Below are 12,016 nucleotides of genomic sequence, written 5' to 3'. Positions count from 1 at the left end.
CCCACTCCTGATTCTTCTTCATCCGAGCAACCCAAGCAGATGTTTTGTTTTCCTAATGAAGTCATATAAGTATGGGAGGGGGATACACAACAACACATTGCAAATACAACTTAGATCAACCTGATAATGCCATGGTTGGATGTGGAGGAATTTAAACAATTAGAACGTAGTGTAGTGCGAGAGTTGCATGATCAGTTGACCTTATCCAGGGGGGAATTAGAATAGATGAACAAAACCCAGGAATAATTGCACAAGGAGAAGGACTAGTTAGAAGAATATAGAACATAATGGCACACTGCTTTAGTATGCGTTTATGGGGAGATTATATAGGGTTCGGTCAATGAATCCATTCTAGCGAAGAATATGGCGGTGAAAATCAGGGAGGTGATACAGGGATTGATAGAACACGGGACAAAATTAGAGGTGCATCAACTACCCTGGACACCACCAAAAGAACGCCAGCGCAGGGAATTGGTTCAACAAGTTAAGGAGAAAATGGTCGAATATGAGAAATCATGTTAGGACATGATCGAGTAGGGAAATCAACTATGGAACATCCTATTAGCAGTTCTAATAGTGGCACATGCTACTGATCAATTTTTGAAAGTCGACGAGTGGATCTTTTAGATCAGGCAAAGTATGGGTATAATGAGCTTTGTTGAAAAATAGAGCGTGGTACAAGAAAAGTCACAACTCAGAGAGAAAAGTTATAGGATTCATGAGGATAAGAATTAATGGAATGACATTCAATATTAGGTGTTTGTAGTCATAGATGAATCTAATGAATTTTTAAAGAGCATGCAAGGAGAAACAACGAGGACGTTGGTGTTGTCACCCAAGATCTGACCACCAGAATAACACACAAGACTACTAGCGAAAGAGAAAAACTTAGGGCCAAGATTGAGGTGCATGAAGAAGATTTTAAGGTCTTAGGTGAGAAAATCTCCTTGCAGAAGAAGGATTGAGTGACTCAGGACGAGCCACAATTTTGTGTTGGGGTCTTGTTGGAGGCCATAATTTTTTTGTTAAGTAAGAACCCATGCAAAAGGACAGAGGAGCATGGAAGAGATGAGACAATGTGTAGTAGAGGGAGTTGGCATAGGAGGAAGAGGCACAATGTAGGGAGGAACCAAATAGGAAGAAAATGTCAGTGTCTAGAGAGTGGGGACGCATGATGTAACCACCCTCCTCCCACATCTACCCAAGCAATCGACCAACCGGGGTATACATGAAACGAGAGGCCACTATGATATGATTCGACCTCCTAAGTCATGTTAAAGAAGTGGAACCGATCGAAACACACCATACAGACATTCAACATCAGCTTCAAGACCCTCATGAATCAATCCAACACTTCAGACAACTTTCCCTTGGGTCTCGCTGAACTTTTGTATAACTTAACCCTCATTCGCTCTCACGCTATAGGCATGACATCGTCCAGAATCCCAAAGTTTCTCTCACAGGCTTGCCTACCAGCATCCAGAGACTCATTTAGTTAGTGCTATGACAACATCCCTGAGATTTGAGCCACTTTTTCAGGCCTAGAGCCTAGGTCACTGCCCAGAATTGAACCATATCTTCAGAATTGTAAAATAACATGGAAATGGTAGTACTAAAGAAAATATTTGTTTAAGACCTTGATTGGACCCCTACTAGCCACGACATGCATTTCATCAAACATATCACAAATATGTAATCTACAGGTGTAAATAATAGTTTTGAGCATAGGGGTATCATACTTACCTGAGATTCACCATGAAGCATTGATGCCTAAACACATTAATTTCCATTCCATCCATTAGTCCATAGATACATTGATCATTCAATTACAAGTAAACACATGATGAGATCCATACATAGTTGTTGTCATAAAACATATACATAACCAACATAATAGGGAAAAAAATACCATTGAACTCACCACCATATAAACATAATATAATCTAGTATAATTCTCATAGAAATACAAGGAGAGATAACCTCTTATTGATGATGCAAAATCCAACCCGAGATGGGACTTCCACGTTCCACTCGATCGTATAATGGTTGAGACAAATCTCTCTTCAGCCATTCACCCCCGTGCCATATTCCAAGCATGAATGTGGGATCTCATAGAACAAATCACAAAACCATCATCAGACCAGTCTCTATCCCAACCATCCAAGGCTCTAGAGTGTTTGTTCCAACCAAGGCTCTAGGACTAGTAACTCAACCCACAACTGCCGCTGAACTCCAGAGCGTTTGTCCAACCAAGGTTCCAAGACTAGTAACTCAACCCACCAAGGGCTTCAGAGTGTTTGCCGAACCAAGGCTCCAGGAAATAGTAACTCAACCGAAGCTAAGGAAACATGAGAACCAACCAAAAAACACAACAAGGAAATAAACCCACAAACTCCATGGCTATCTAGGAAAATCCACTGCCAATCTAGGAAATCCTCCATGCCAGTGACAGATCATAACTAAGAAACCACATGGCATTCATTTAGTGAGGAAAACATACATGCAGCTCAGTACCTATAAGAAAAACTATTGTAGCTGCTGATCTCGATGCCCTCTTGCGCTTTCCTGCTCTTCCTTGGTCTTCTTTATCCAGGAATCCAAGTATGCTACAACCTCCAAGATTGCTCCAAGGAAACTTTAAGTCTCCAAGAATATGAGAGAGAGAGAATAGAAGAGAGCTCCATCAATAATTGTTAAAAGCTTACCAACTGATCCTTAGAAGCCTTTTTATCAATGAGGTCTCTATTTTCTTCAATTTCCATTATTTTCATTCTATTTCCTCCTCACATGCAACCTGTGACATTTCATCTTCTTTTTCTCCTAATTTACATTATTTTCATAAATAAAATTCCAATTAATGCCTCTTTTCCTTTTCAAAGCCTTTGCCTTTTCCTTAGCCACAATAAACAAATCTACACCCATTAGGATGTTTCCTCCACCATTAAGTTTGGAATATGTGTACCATCACTATGGCCTTATATATTTTTAAATGGATTTTTAACCAGGGATGTTATAGAACCCTCCCCCTACCATCCTCGGTGTTCAATGACACCTATAACTAACAAGGCTACTGAAAACAAAACATATTGCACATGGAGCTTTATAACATAGCTCGTTGCAGTATTTATAATGACCATTGCTGAAACATGACAAACATACTATTTACTGGAGCTTTATAACACAACTTATTATGATATTTACAATCCACATATACACATACACATTTGCTTCAACCAACAAATAACCATATTGTCTATGGAGCTTTATAAATCCAACTTGATACAATATTTACAATGATATACACATATGCACATTTTCTCAACCAAAAAATAAAATGATACATGATGCCTACATCCACAACAAGGGAATCCAAAGGCTCACACCTCCACCTTGAAAGTAATACCAAAATTCACCTCCTTCCCAGGGAGTTTAGAATCCACTGCAAAGGCAAATCTGCATCCAATTTCCAGTGCTATAATCCAACGCCACTTGTCCTCTCAGTGAACAATTACCGACTTATTGTTCTAGGCGCACTCCCAATGTGCATATGATTCTATCTGGAAATTCTAATGACCAAAACAAATATATCCATGCCTCTAATTTCCCTTCTCTACTACATAGGTGCTACACAGTCCCTCGGGATATCCGGTCACCCCTTCCGTGCAGTCACTCACCTCCCAAGTTTCACTGTGTTAGGCCCCTATAATACCAGTGTATTCCATTATTATTATTGTCATTGTATCCCTTATTATTATTGTTGTGCCCATGTTATCCCCATATTGTTATTATTGTGCCCCATAGAAGCCCACTATTGTTATTGTTGTGCTGTTACATTAGTATTGTTATGTCAACTCTGATTATATTGTGACGCCTTAGACTCTTATATATAGAAAGGAGCTCTTGTCATTTGTATCATGCAAGAATTGCTCATTTTATGTAATGTAAAGGAGGTTTCCCCCTCGAAGAGGCTACTTTTGAAGTCATTGATCTATCTCTTTCTTCTATTTTGTGAGTTGGTTGCATAACAATTGGTATCAAAGCTTTGGACTCTAGGGTTTCGCTGCTTCAAACAGGTCATTATGGCATTTTCGCTATAAATTTTTTTCTTCAGAGCTTCTATTGTAGTGGCTACAACCACCCTCCAAAATTTTTCCTTAGCCTGTTTTGGAGCCTCCCTACCAACCTTACTCAGCACTTTGTCTTGCTTCGTCAAGTACTCAAGCTTCAAGTGTTTTCTTCGCATAAAGGCAGCTTGTCGATCACAGTTGATCCATTCCCCTAAGAGGCTACTCACTTGGACTTGGTCCAGCTACAGGTTGAGAAGATTCCCCTTGAAAATTGCACAGTTATGGAGGGCAACCAACCTTCCCTCTAGGAATTGTGCAATCCTCTCTGACAGCCTGCTGGGCGTCAGGATTGCGCAATCCTGCTAGCCAACCCTCCCAGCAGGATTTGCACAAGTTTTTCCAGCAGCAGGCTGTTCAGCATAGGATTTGCGCAAATATGGGAAGCATTCAGCTACTTTGCCCAGAAATTGTGCAAATCTCCTGGGCAACTAGCCCAACTCCTAGCCAGAAATGCACATTTTTCTCTAGCAGTTGAGCAGTCTCTTGCATGTGCAGCTGAGTTGACCGGTTTCCTCCAGGACTGATACAAATAGACTTGCATGCATGGGCTACTTCTCCCAAGGTAGCATGCAAAGGAATCCCTTATTTCAGGGATCTATGTTTAGCAATTGGAGGTTACATGCAAGGAGAAATTTCGAAACCTCCCACCAAGTGTCGCTTCTCCTAGATTCGTGGCACGCACGTCACAACCTCGAAACCTCGATGTTATCAAAACTCATCAACTAGATGCTGTTGAGCTTTCATCACATCAACCTTGCAGCTCTGACATCCCACATCACATCTAGGAGCAGTCGGCACATTCAACTAAACTGTTTTGGGGTAAGTCCACTTCCCATGCCTTGTGCTGCATTTCTGTCGCTTTTTGTGTTTTTGCTTGTAGGAGTACTATTTGCTTGATTTATTTGAAAGCTTGCTATCGTTTACATATAAACTAGATTTTCCTAGATTTGTTTCAGTTTTCGTTGCTATCTCATTGTTGTCACATGCATGAAACTGTTTTGCATGAACGTTCCCCCAATCAGAGAACTACCTCACCCATGTGCATGTTGATCTGTTTGTTGAATCTTTCATTCATGTTTTGCATGCACTGTCAATCACTTCTACTATCACTTAGTGTCGCCACACATTCACTAACTTACTTGCTTTCAGTCGCCCATCGGTGAGTCAATTCAATCTTGGCCTGGGCTCTACCTTCACCAAGGCTGCATTGCCCAATCTGGGAAAGGAAGGCTCACCTTCCTCTCCAGATTTGCGCATTCCTTCTTGGCATTAGCCTCTAGCAATGTTTTGCGCATTTTTGGAGGACATTGCCTGCTTGGCCCAAGAAATTGCACAGATCTGTCCCTAGGCTAGTAGTCCTTCCTAGCTGGAATTGCGCATTGCGCAATCCTAGTAGTCAGCAGCCATACTGGACTATGCATTGTGTAGTTCTAGAAGTCAGCCAGTGTCCCAGCAGCCTAGAGTATGCCTTGAGCAGTCTTGGCAATCGGTCTCTCGACCTCTCGGCTGAAATTGCACAACCTTCATGATCATTCACTGAGGTTTGTTGCAAGTCAGTTCTCATGTTCATTTTGGTTTTCGACTGACAGAGTGCTTGCTATGAGTGTTTCCATGTCTCCAGGTATTGCAGGTGTTCATCTGCCTCTCAGTAGTAAAGGTATAATGGTTTCCAGGAGGGCAGAGAGAAGGTCACCATTCAGAGCATGCTTGGGGATGCAGTCAATCAAAGCATCTATGAGCTTGCCTACTCATGAAGACATCAAGGTGTTTGTAGACAAGGAAATCAAGCGACATCATCACAACGAGCAACATCATGAACAACAGTTGAAGACAATATACCAAATGCAATGAATGTAAGAGGAGGGTTGTTGACAACACGGAGACGGAACAAGGTTGCAAGAACAAGCAGGTCCATTGATGATGAAAGAAACTTTGGAGACTCCGGCTATGGAGTGATGACGCAACATGAAGATCATGCGAAGGTAGAAGATGTAACAAAGAAGGAATTTCATGTGCTGAAGCAGCAACTCAGGAAGAACATGAAGCTGCACAGATAGATGAATGAGTTGCATCATGATCAGGAACAACAGTGGGCGCAACGTGCGCTCACGGATGGAACTGCGCCTGGACAAGTTAAAGATCCATCCCAGCAGCTAACACGGAGCATACATGGTGAGTAGTGTGGTTGATTGCATGCAATGGATTCAACATCATGCATGCCATTGTGCGCACAAATGCAATCCAACCCATTCAACACACTCCCCAAGGAAAAGACAAGAAGCAAGTCCAACTGGAGCCGAAAGGGTACTTCGGAAAGTTGATGCGCATGACCACCAACACACACTTGAAGATTAGCACGGACACTATGCATCAGTGTGCTGCCGATTCAGCCACATGTAAGAAGACCATGTGCATTTTAGCATACGAGTTGGATGAAGGGGCCAAACCAATGCACCGGTTGCAATGAAAGCAAGAGTTCGCTTTAGCAAGATGTCACCATGAGGCGCATGCACAACATCATGGGTGGCCAAGCTTGGCATCAGCTCACCAACTTCACCATCACAAGCATGTCAAAGAGTTGGTCTCACCACAACAGACTGAGTGTCAGTGATGTATTGCAAGGCTTGCTCAAGCCATGTTGTCTCACATGAGTGCATGTGCATTGTAATGTTGAGTCGTGTCAAGTGTAAGTCAAGTGTCAACAGTTGGATGTAACAATCATAGAGCAGGTGAAGAGTCATGAGGGTACTTGAACTGTCACAAAGGGGAATGTCAAGGGTCACCCCACCCTTTGCTATAAATTGTCCCTCATAACTCATTGTAAAGGCTTTTGGTCAGCAAAACTTCTACTGAGACTATTTTGAAGAAGGCTTGTACAGTATTGTAATGCACCTTGGCTTCTCCACTGTGCAAAGCTAGTGAATCTCTTTGGAGGAGCAGGCAGATGTGGCTGTAACATTCCACTGTTGGGGCTAGCAGGTTTACATGGATGTATTGTATGATTATGACTTACACTTCTTTATATAATAAGAGCAAACACATTTCCATGCATATGTTGTTATTGTATTTGAACTGCTCCGATTGCTTTAATGATATGTGTTGTTTAAGTTATGTACTTGTGTATGAATTGATTCACATGTAATTATATGAATCTTGTTGTTAATGTGTTGCATATGTTGTTAATGTTGTCACCGTCCGTGTCGACTAATCTGTCAGACATCACACATAACTTTCACTTGAGCCTTGCTATAGAACCATCACACTCGTCTTAGATTGATCTATGAGTGTTGTACGTGTTATCTTCCCTTGTATGATGTGACTGTCACATCCGAGTGGACTACTCCACTAGAAGCTGTGCATGTCCTTTATGTTGTGTGTTCCTAGCCGAGTTGGGACTGGTCCCTTTCAACCTAGAACTCACCTTCACCTCCTTCCCCTTTCGAAGTGTTGGAATCGCTCATACACCTTCCTTGACTCATTGCATCAGTCACACCCTTTCTGCAGACAGAGTTATTCTACTTGCCTCTGTGCGACACCGCGGTCAAGGCATTACCTTACGACCCACTGTTGGGACTCCTACACCAAACGGTCTGAGGTATAATTGGGACTTCTTACCGGGGAGATCCCCTTGACATGTTGGCAGGTCCAGCACTGTTAATAGATTCATAAGCTAAAATTAAAACCCATTTGTGACGAAATTGTGATGAATATTGTGACTGAAATTCAGATCTTGTCTCACTATATTTTTGGATATATAAAGTAAGGAATTTAGGGTTTTTGTAGGCTCCTGAATTCGATCTCAAACAGGTCACCTTGGGAAAATTGTCATAACTTTCTCTCTAATAATCTGATTCAAATTTTGTAAAAGTGACAGAAAGAGGACATACTATAGTTTATTTGGTATAGTTTTCAAAACCCAAGGTCGAAACAGTGACACGTGGCACATCGTACAAGTTTGCTCTACTAAACTAGTCTATAATTAGGTCATCGCAGGAGATTGGGCATAACTCTTTCTTCGGGAACAAATGCGATCCAACTTGCGAGGTTCAAAAGAGGACTCAGAGGGCTATCACAAGCTAAAATTTCAAGATTTGGAGATCCAAAATTACAGGGTTATAGTCATTTCAAGATAGATCTTATACAAAGCGGAAAAACAAGGTGTGTAGCCTTTTTTTTTTAAATTTGCAAAGTCTTGTTTGAGAAAGTGTTAGAAAATATTCAAAGGGAATTGTGAAGCATAATTATCATTCATTGATGACCCGAAAAAAGAAAATGGAAACACTTAGTAAGCAGCCTGAAATATCTACTATGACACATGAAGAAGAGGAAGAAATGCAACATGATATATCAAGATTACAAGACCAAGTGCAACAAATTTCGCTCTCACAAAAAGTAACTGAAACTAAGATGGATGGTTTAAAGAATGGAATGGAAGTTAATATGGATGGCATGGAAGCTAAGATGGATGTTATAGAAGCAAAACTTAAAGGCAACATGGAGGACTTGAAGATAGATTCGAAAACGTTGCTATAAGAAATGCTTACTAATGGCAAAAGGGTAGTAAAGGAAACTCATGATGAGAAAAAAGAAATGTTAATCATGATTTTCATAGACTCTAATGTTGGATTGAAGACCCACCATGTTCGAAAGATCGATATGAGGAAGTTTGATGGCAAGGATCCCGTAACATGGATACTACAGATGGAGAAATAATTTGATCTCCATAATGTGCAAAACACACAAAAGGCACGCATTGCAACTTTATATTTGGGACCCAATCAGTTTGTATGGTATCAATGGCTTTTCTCTCGTAAAAAAATTGTCACTTGGGCAATTTTTACGGAAGAAATGATAGCACATTATAAATCTCAAATAAAATGGTTCAATGGTGGAGCACATTGAGGACTTCCAAAAATTGAATATAAGGGTAAAAGATATTCCAAAGGAGCATAGGATTGATGTGTTCATAGGGACTTTAAAGGATAAAATCCAACATGAGGTTCACCTTCGGGAACTTGATTCATTGGAGAAGGCATTCAGGTTGGCAAGAAAAATTGAAAGCAAGATTATGACAACAAGGAAGCCTACCGCTCACAACATTAAATATGGAAGTGTTGTTCCCCTAGCCTTCCACAACCTGCAAGGTTGACACCACAACAATTGGAAGAAAAAAGAAAAAAAGGGCTTTGTTACAGTTGTGATAACAAATACACTAAAGGTCATAAGTTTGCTGAGAAGAAATTATTTTACATAGATTTTGAAGAGGAGGAAGAAAAGGAACAAGAAACATCAAAAGAAGAGGATACACACCAGGAAAAAAAACTAGAGAAATAAGAAATGAATCCGACCATATCTTGTAATGCATTGGTCGAAATTACGACTCCTCAAACTATCAAGATAAAAGGACATATCAAGAAGAAAAAGGTAATAATGTTGATTGATTAGGGCAATACCCATAATTTTATTTATTATAAGATAGCCAAGGAATTGAATTGCTTCTTATATCCAGCACCAAGGTGTCAAGTGATGGTTGCAAATGGAGGAACCGTAAATTTCTCTGGAAAGTGCCATAATATCAAGCTATCCATGGGAGAATATGTGTTGAATCGTACAATCCTTTCCATTCCAATGGGTGGTGTTGATGTTGTACTATGAGTCCAATGGCTATAATCTTTGGGTAAGACAAATTTTAATTTTCAAGAACTTTTCTTTAATTTTTTGTCAGAAGGAAAGGAATTTGAATTAAGGGTATCACAGGGAAACCGGGAAAGATAATCAGCTCTAACAACATGAAAAATATTCTAAAGAAAGAACAACAAGGCGTAATTGCACAATTATGTTCGCTAGAGGTTCCCACATTGGAATCATCTATTTCTCCAGATCTCCAAAAAGCCTTGGAAAATCATTCTAGGGTATTTGAGACTCCCAAAGGCCTCCCACCTATTCGTGATCATGATCATGCTATTCATTTGATTCCAGGAAATGTTCCTCCAAACATCAGGCCTTACAGATATCCATATGCCCAAAAGAGTGAAATTGAACGTATGGTTGTAGAAATGCTAGAGGCTGGTATAATTCATCCTAGTCAAAGTTCTTTCTCTGCTCTAGTAGTATTTGTGCACAAGAAGGATGGATCATGGCGCATGTGTCTAGATTATAGGGAGATCAACAAGCTCACTATTAAATATAAATTTCCCATTCCTATCATTGATGAATTATTGGATGAATTGCATGGAGAAATTTACTTCACCAAGTTAGACCTTCATTCAGGATATCATCAAATCAGAATGAAGTTTGAAGACATTCTGAAAACAACGTTTAGAACTCATGAGGGTCATTATGAATTTTTGGTCATGCCTTTTGGCCTTACCAATGCACCTTCTACATTTCAAGGTTCGATGAATTCCATTTTCAAACCCTTCCTTAGAAAATTTGTGTTAGTATTTTTTGATGATATATTAATCTACAACAAGTCTTGGAAGGATCATGCTCAACATGTTGACAAAGTGCTCAAACTATTGGAGGAGAAAAATTATATGCAAAAACCTCCAAATGTTTCTTTGGAGTATAAGAGGTGGAATTTTTGGGTCATATTGTATCTCATGAAGGTGTTAAGGTAGACCCTAGAAAAATTAAAGCCATTAAGGAATGGAAAATCCCCACATCCATAAATCATTTGCGAGGATTTCTCGGGTTGACAGAGTATTATCACAAGTTTGTTAAGAATTATGGGAGAATAGCGACACCTTTAACAACATTACTGAAGAAAGATGCATTTTCTTGGACTTCAGAAGCAAAGAAGGCCTTTGAACATCTTAAAGAGGCAATATGCCAAGCACCGGTCTTAGCTACGCCAGTATTCACAAAAACCTTTATTGTGGAATGTGATGCCTCAGGAAATGGAATCGGTGCTATTTTAATGCAAAAAGAAAGACTCATTGATTTCGAAAGTCATCCAATCAGAGGAAAATATTTACACAAAGATATTTATGAGAAGGAAATGTTTGAAATACTACATACACTTAAGAAATGACGACCTTACCTAATGGGAAGACACTTTAAGGTAAAAAAGATCATGATAGTCTTAAATACTTTTTAGAACAAAGATTATCTTTAGAAGAGCTGCAAAAATGGGTCACAAAGATGCTGGGTTATGACTTTGAAATCATCTACAAAAAAGGGAATCAAAATGTTGTTGTAGATGCACTCTCAAGAAAGGATGAGGATGTGGAAGCATTGCTTTGTGCCATTTCTATTATCCAACCAGATTGGATAAACGAAGCAAGGGATGAATAGAAGAATGATGAAGAAGTGTGGGAACTCATTCAAAAGTTGCAACAAGGTCCCAGTACATATGATACATTTAGCTAGAAAAATGATTCGTTATGGTACAAAGATCACTTATACCTCTGTAAGAATTCCCAAATCAAACAAAAGATTCTTTTGGAATTGCACACATCTCCCTTAGGAGGGCATTCAAGATTTTTAAAAACTTACTGCAAGGTTAAGAAGGAATTTTTTTGGGATGGCCTTAAATAGGATATTCAAAAGTTTGTGGAAGAAGGTTTGGTTTGCCAACAAAATAAAGTTGAGAAAATTAAGACCCCAGGTCTATTACAACCTTTATGCATTCCAAGTCAACGTTGGGAGGAGGTTTTAATGTATTTTATCACAGGTTTACCCAAGTTCGAAGGAAGAGTGTCATCATGGTGGTAGTTGATAGAATTATCAAGTATGCACACTTTTGTGCATTATCTCATCCATTTAAAGCCAGTTCAATTGCTACTGAATTTATGGAAACAATTCAAAAGCTACATGGAAACCCAAAGATTATTGTAAGTGACAGAGATCCTATTTTCACTGGAAATTTTTGGAAAAATTTATTTTCT

This window comes from Pinus tabuliformis, chromosome J (genome assembly GCF_031772625.1).
Source record: "Pinus tabuliformis cultivar Carrire ecotype Pingquan chromosome J, CPIR1, whole genome shotgun sequence".
Lineage (NCBI taxonomy): Eukaryota > Viridiplantae > Streptophyta > Pinopsida > Pinales > Pinaceae > Pinus > Pinus tabuliformis.
Note: the sequence above shows the minus strand (reverse complement) of the source record.